General features: G+C 32.8%; 1 pseudogene; it reads right to left on the reverse strand.

Annotated features, from left to right (window-relative positions):
- Positions 1-274: 274 nt before the first annotated feature.
- On the reverse strand, positions 275-5,953 carry LOC132756845 (coagulation factor IX-like; annotated as a pseudogene).
- Positions 5,954-6,739: the final 786 nt, after the last annotated feature.

Consider the following 6,739-nt stretch of genomic DNA (forward strand, 5'->3'; position numbering starts at 1 on the left):
CCTGGTAAGTTACACATATGAATAAAAATCAATGACTGGTTTTGACCTGTTTTAACAAAATCAAGAAAAGCATGGCAGCTTGGCCGAAAGGTTAGCGCGTCGGACTAGTAATCTATGGATTGCTGACCGCGCGAGTACAAACCATGTTTTCTTAAGCAAGAAATTTTACATTCATTCCTTAGTACTAATTGGTTCCAGAAACGGATACGAGAATGTTGCAATAAGCTTTTAGCATACAATTGAACTAGAAATAAATTTGTATAAACTTAAAAGCAATAATGAAACATATTTTATTCGTTTCATCCATAGTGAAACAAACAATAACGTTTACACGTAGTAAAACATCATAAGTAAAGCATGCACGTTAATAATCAATATATGGCGCCTGTTAATATAGAATAGCAAATGACTTATACTGTAGTTCATCATATATCAGCATGTATGCACTATTCAAGGTCAATAATGATTGATAAAGTCTAGCACCTCCTCTTCGTTAAAATTTGTAATACTCTTTATCCAATCATAGAACATGCCAACGTTTGTGTAAACACCGTAGTGTTTATCCACATCACATCCCTTGCCCCAAGAAACGACTCCAGTAAGAACCCATCTTGTACTCGTTGCCATGATTAAGCCGCCTCCATTGTCCCCTTCGCAACTGTCCCCAGTTCTAGCAAGCTTTAGTTGGGAAGAAAAAAATAAAACAACTGGCAAATGGCGTCACATGCAGGTGAATGATAAAAAAATTACATTTATTTTATTTACTCAAATCGCGCATATATTGAGTTTTTTGTTACAATTTCCAGCATATTAGTATTTTGAAATGTAAGGTATTGTTGCTTGTTAAATTAAATTATGATAAATAAATGAATGTTTGCCAGGCAGCTAAACTTTAAACATTAAAAAATACATGAACGTCATTGTGCTTTTTTATACGTTTTGCAAAGAAATAGAAAATGTCGACAAATATTGGTTCATTTGCCAGATAATATCATTATTTTTATGTTTGTGCGTTTTTTCTTTTTATCCGAAATGTTAATGAGTGATTTGAGAAATGAATGTTATTAATGTTAAACATTACTAGGCTATCAGATTAAAAACAGTACGTGTCCTATACACACTTTACCCTGTTCCATCAATTGTCTTACAATTCTCATTTTATTTCAAAGCAAAATAGAAGTACTCAACGTTAGAGTATGTTCGATGTAATGAAACCAATTCTTACAAATATATAATACTTACATCACTCCCAGCACAAAACATTGTGTCAGTGAGTTTATGGCGTTCGTTGCCCATTGATTCAAGACATGTCATTCTGTCCACATAGGGAATATATACATCCTTTAATATGAAATAGGTTAATGTTGTAAAATGCATTAAACTAAAAAATATGAAAAACAAGATAATTAAGAAAGGGTGACTTTCAATGAATGCAACCCGAGTACAAAGCATTGTGCCAGTGAGTCTATGGCGTTCATTGCCCATTGATTCAAGACATGGTTCTCTGTTATAAAATGCCTTAAACTAAAAAATATGAACAACAACACTTTAACTAAATTAAAATATCAAAATATAAGTAATTTCATTCATCATTTAATATATTACTTTGTCATCGTTGATGTTTTTAAAATTACATTTTAACATTGAAACATACAAATACGAATTGTGTTTCTGTCATAGTTATGGTTTTATGTTCGTTTGTATTTAATGACAGGAACGTTTTTTGTTTAGGTATGAACGTATTTGTTAATAGCATTCTGAAAGTTGGTTGCTGAGTTTCGGTACCTGATCGATGTAATCCGATCTTAAACCTGTTCAGCAATAAATAGATAATATTTATTTTTCAATTGTTTTTGACAGGTGCAGTACATTTATATGCATTGCTGTCATTGATATATACAGTTTTTTTTCAATTTCTATACATACACGAACTATCTATGTTAACGTGAATATCTCACGTTAGTCTATCACATTTACAAAGACTGTACTTTTACAATCGGTCATATGATTCCTTAATGATCCTGTATGTTGTAATATAGAAGGTTGTTACCACACCTACGTGAATTTTATACATGCATATACATGTATGCTTCTAAATCAAGTTTAAAACATGAAGAATATGTAAAATATGTACTGCAAATATTTGTCTACATTATACGTAATCATTAAAATATATGCATTCATTTCTTATTGAAAAATTTGACTTAGTCTTTATAGAAAATAAATTTCTAATGACCTCCCTTTATTAACATGAAATGTAAATTCGGTTATATTTTTACAAATAATGCTTTTTTGAACTTACAATATTGATAAATCTTCATTAATTTTGAGCATTATATTTATGATATAAAATCATTAAAAATTGAGTAACAGGATCTTTAAATCTTGGAATATGTTTTTTTCATAACTCATTCTGCGATCAAAAAACGTCTTTATATTTAAAAAAAAGCAGCAAAGTAACACTCGTAAACCATGACAGCTTTACATCTGTAAACAACTGTTTAATAACTACCCTCAGTCTCTGGGGCATCGATCTGCCATTAGATCTTGTTGAACCGCAGCCAGCGACTTTCCCAATCACGCGACCGAAGGAGCTACTGTTTTCTAGAAACACCCTGTCATTGTATTCCGCCGGTTCAAACACATATAGGACGTATATCATCGGTGTATTCAACCAGTCTATCCAATTCTATCAGTGCTATATCATTATCATAACCTCCTCTGTCTTCGTAATTTGGTTGGATGAACAGTAAAACTTCGTAAGGTTCTTCTGATCCATCATTTTGAGTTCCTAGACAATCTGTGGTACCTTAATTAATATCAGAAAAAAGAAGAAATTTAGGTAATCGTATTTAAAAAATGAAGTAGCTTATTTGTGTTTTTTTAATTAAAATTCAAACGCTCAAAATTATTGATGTAAACAGACGATAATGGTTCTTGAAAAGTAAAGATTTGAAATGGGTTTCAAGTGCATAAACCTGAAACAAATTCATTATGTGATTTAAATATTTGTATCGTGTTATTGCCTAAAACGGTTGCTATATTATTATTATATGATTGCTGTAAACTACGCATTGCCGAAAGATTACATAAAAATACAAGAGGGTTATCACATTACAAGCTTGCTCTCCAATACATAATACTTACTAAACAAGCCATAATTTTAACAATGAAGTGTACACCCCTTAATAAATAAAATTAGTAATAAAACAGAGAAACAACAGTATCCCTAAGGTACACATTAAACTCTAATAAAAACGGCCAGTTTATGGACTATACTGGACAGTTGAAGTTACCGTCCATGTCCCTTAGCAAAGTTTTATGTAGAATGCAACATTTAAACACAGAACTGATGAAAGTTTGAATTTGGAAACATCCGCAGCTGTGTTCCTACAGCGGTTATAATTGAGCCTTCAATGTGACACGTTTGTGTCATTCCATATTAAACGAGCTATTGTCTCCAAGTTAATAAATGTGTATGCCCTAAACGAGAAAACAATGGCCAGAACCTACTAAAATGTCCCTGGTGTCCAATTAGATTTTTGTTATTCATGTATTGAATATTTCACAAAATTCAAATTTTATTTTTATACTTTAAACATTTATTACATAATTTTAAAACTAATTATATTTACCAAGTAAAAGTTCTACATTTTTTGCCTCAAAATCAACACCAAAGACCTTGCTGAACTCCTCAATGCAATGAGCAGCAGTGACAACGAAACTCTGTGAAATCAATGTCCCACCACAAAACACCTTTTTTCTGGACGCATCCTTGCAATTTAGAATAAATTTAAGTTTTAAATTTTATTCTTTAGTTTTTGTATATTTTTTAACTTTATTTTTAGTTTTAATTAATTTCATGCAAATGGAGGAAACCCTAAAGAATGCCTTACAATACAACGGAATCCCTTATGAACAAGCCTTTCAAAAAATGTACAAAAAGGACGACATTATGCTTTTTTACTGAAACGAACACGTATTATTTAGGATTTTACAATCCCTTTCAAGATTTTTATTAAAAAAATAAAAATATTAAAATAATTTGTAAAAGCAAATGTATGTCCTTACACTCTTTTGAATAGTTTCCCACATAAGGATATTCTCACCCTATGAAATTTGTTATCTTTTCCAATGCAGTTTCATAACTTTGTTTTCATTTGGGACCCTTCGTACAAAGGATTCAAAGTTCTGCAAGAACTTTTAAAGGCAATAGTTAAAATGAATAAAGAACAAATTTAAAATCGTACAATATCAATGTTTTTTCTTCTTTGGTTTGCATTTTGAGAGCATTGGTTATTTTTATACGAATCTGTAAATAACGTTTCAAGGCTATAGAACATCATCTACAGAAAATAACAATGCACTGCCATTTATATATTATCTGGAGTGAATACATATGTTTCTCTTGTAAAAAGCAATGAAAAGAGATGTTTATTTCTGCAGACATACACTAGACAAATAATGATAACACTAATTATGTGTTTAATTGGTATGCAAATTTTTTACTGTTAAAATTTACAATAAATGATTCCGATATCTCCGTAAAGTTAGCGAGACAGTCGGAACATCCGGAGCGACCGGAACACAGGTTTGCTTGTCTAGTCCGGCTGTTCCGGCTACTCCGTCTAGTTGGAATCCTGTCCCGACTGAACCGGCAAGCTAAAGATGATACAGTAGAACCTGTAACAGAGATTATTGGTTAATTGCAAATTGTATTACTAATCACCTCAATCTAAGGGTATTCCGGCTAGCCAGAATAATAAAAACCACGGCTAATTAATATGTGCATGGTGTGTCCGGGTGGCCGGTGGTAGAGGTGTGTCTGTTGGGAAAACTCGTTGACAATTAGCAAAAAATCCTACTATAAATGGTTATTCAGCTGAACTCTCGCCATTCCTGGATGACCCCTGCAGGCCCTAGCCAAATTTCAAACAACATTTCACATGGTTGTATTGTTGATTATATGTTGTTAGGGCCTCTGACCGAGTGTCCGCTGGTAAAGGTGTGTACGCCGTGAATTCTCTGGTATTTACAGACGTTGCGCTCAAAATTGTACTATAAATGGTCATTTCAGCTCAATTCTTGCCTTTTCCAGCTGGCATCTGTAAACCCAAGCCTCAATTCCACAGAAAACCTTATAATGGGATGTGCCGAAGGCCTGACCGTATATATCGTATGTTAAGTTGCAGATTCGAACGGTCTTGTTCGATTAGCACCATAAAAATAAAGTTATCTATGTATACGCCAATATAAAATAAGCAACTCGAGTCTGAATTTGTCACTTTTTGCATTTAATTAAATCCCTGGTAACATTTTCATATAAACGTAAAAACGGATATTGTAAGATTTCCAACAACTGTCAGTTGCTAAGCATGATTTTACAAAACACAAGCAGTTTAATTTACACAGTGGAAAAGGTTTCGCTTCGTTTCTATTCTACTGCGTAATTTAAAATAAGCTTTAAACACTCACTGAAATATGATTGCATCATAAGTTAAGCAATGGAAAAAGTCTTAACTCAGTAGAGTTTTTCTCGACTTATTTAAGAATGATAATGATTCAAACTATCAATTACTTAATATTATGGAAATACAAACGCAGAGTACGCTTACGCGGCAAAGATCCTCAAATATTTGACTGCGATTCTTCCTACAAAGGTCATACCAATAAAGAAATCATGAGGCATTTTTTCTCTTAAAAGATTATATATTTTACGTTTTACACTTTACACATTCTTAATAATATATCGTTGTACTTACTCCCGTAGATCTGAATGTAACATGCCATGGGTACATTTTTGGAGGTGCTTCAGATCCCTTTGAAATTCTTGAACTCAACATTGCCTCTTCATGAATGGATATTCCACAATCTGGTAAGAAAACAATTTGATGCTTTGAGTTTATAATGTTCATCTTTCCAAAGGTACAGATATTTTCGGGATGAGTTTTTAGCATCATTTACCATTTTAAACAAATTTGAAAGTAATATGAATAGGATACTTAATACTTCACCGATTTCTCAAGCATAATTTACATCTAAGAAAAATAAAATCACTTAGATAACATATTTTAAAGTAAATCCTCTAGCAAAAGCGGAAATGTGATAATTAAGAGTCGATCTCATCGCCGACAACAAAGCAACTCAACACTTTCGAAGAAGAACCTTGTTTTAATCGTTAATATTGACTTAATTCTTATTTTCTCTATTTTATCGCAACATCAGCGTTGTTTGTGCCGTTTGGAGGCTGTAAGATGTCGCCCCGTACATTCAATCAGGAATGTTATATTTCCGATCCTTAAAGATCGTTAAGCACATAATTCTTGAGCTTGTGGTAATTTAGTTATTTCTATTCGGCTATTTTCTTGTTGGGTGGTTCCAGTATTCCCCATGCTTGAATACTGTTGAATCACCCTTAGGATATGTGGCTTGTTTTTTAAATTTGTCTTTTGACGTCTTATCTATGATATGCAGGCTTCACAACCTCTGATCCTTTTTCAAAATTCCATTTTATTCAGTTCCGCCCATTTTTTTTCTCGTTTAGGGCACAACCATTTTTTTACTTGGGGACCATATGCCGCTCTTCATGGAATGGCACTTACGTGTCACATTGAAGGTTCCATGATAACCGCCATGTGAACACATCTGTGGATGCTTCAAAATTCAAAATTTACCAGTTCATGTTAAATGTTGAATTCTGCTTAAGCCGGTGCTAGGGGGCGTGGACGGTAGTTGCACT

The sequence above is a fragment of the Ruditapes philippinarum genome, unplaced genomic scaffold, assembly GCF_026571515.1.
Source record: "Ruditapes philippinarum isolate M1 unplaced genomic scaffold, ASM2657151v2 ctg598_1_1_1_1, whole genome shotgun sequence".
Taxonomy (NCBI): domain Eukaryota; kingdom Metazoa; phylum Mollusca; class Bivalvia; order Venerida; family Veneridae; genus Ruditapes; species Ruditapes philippinarum.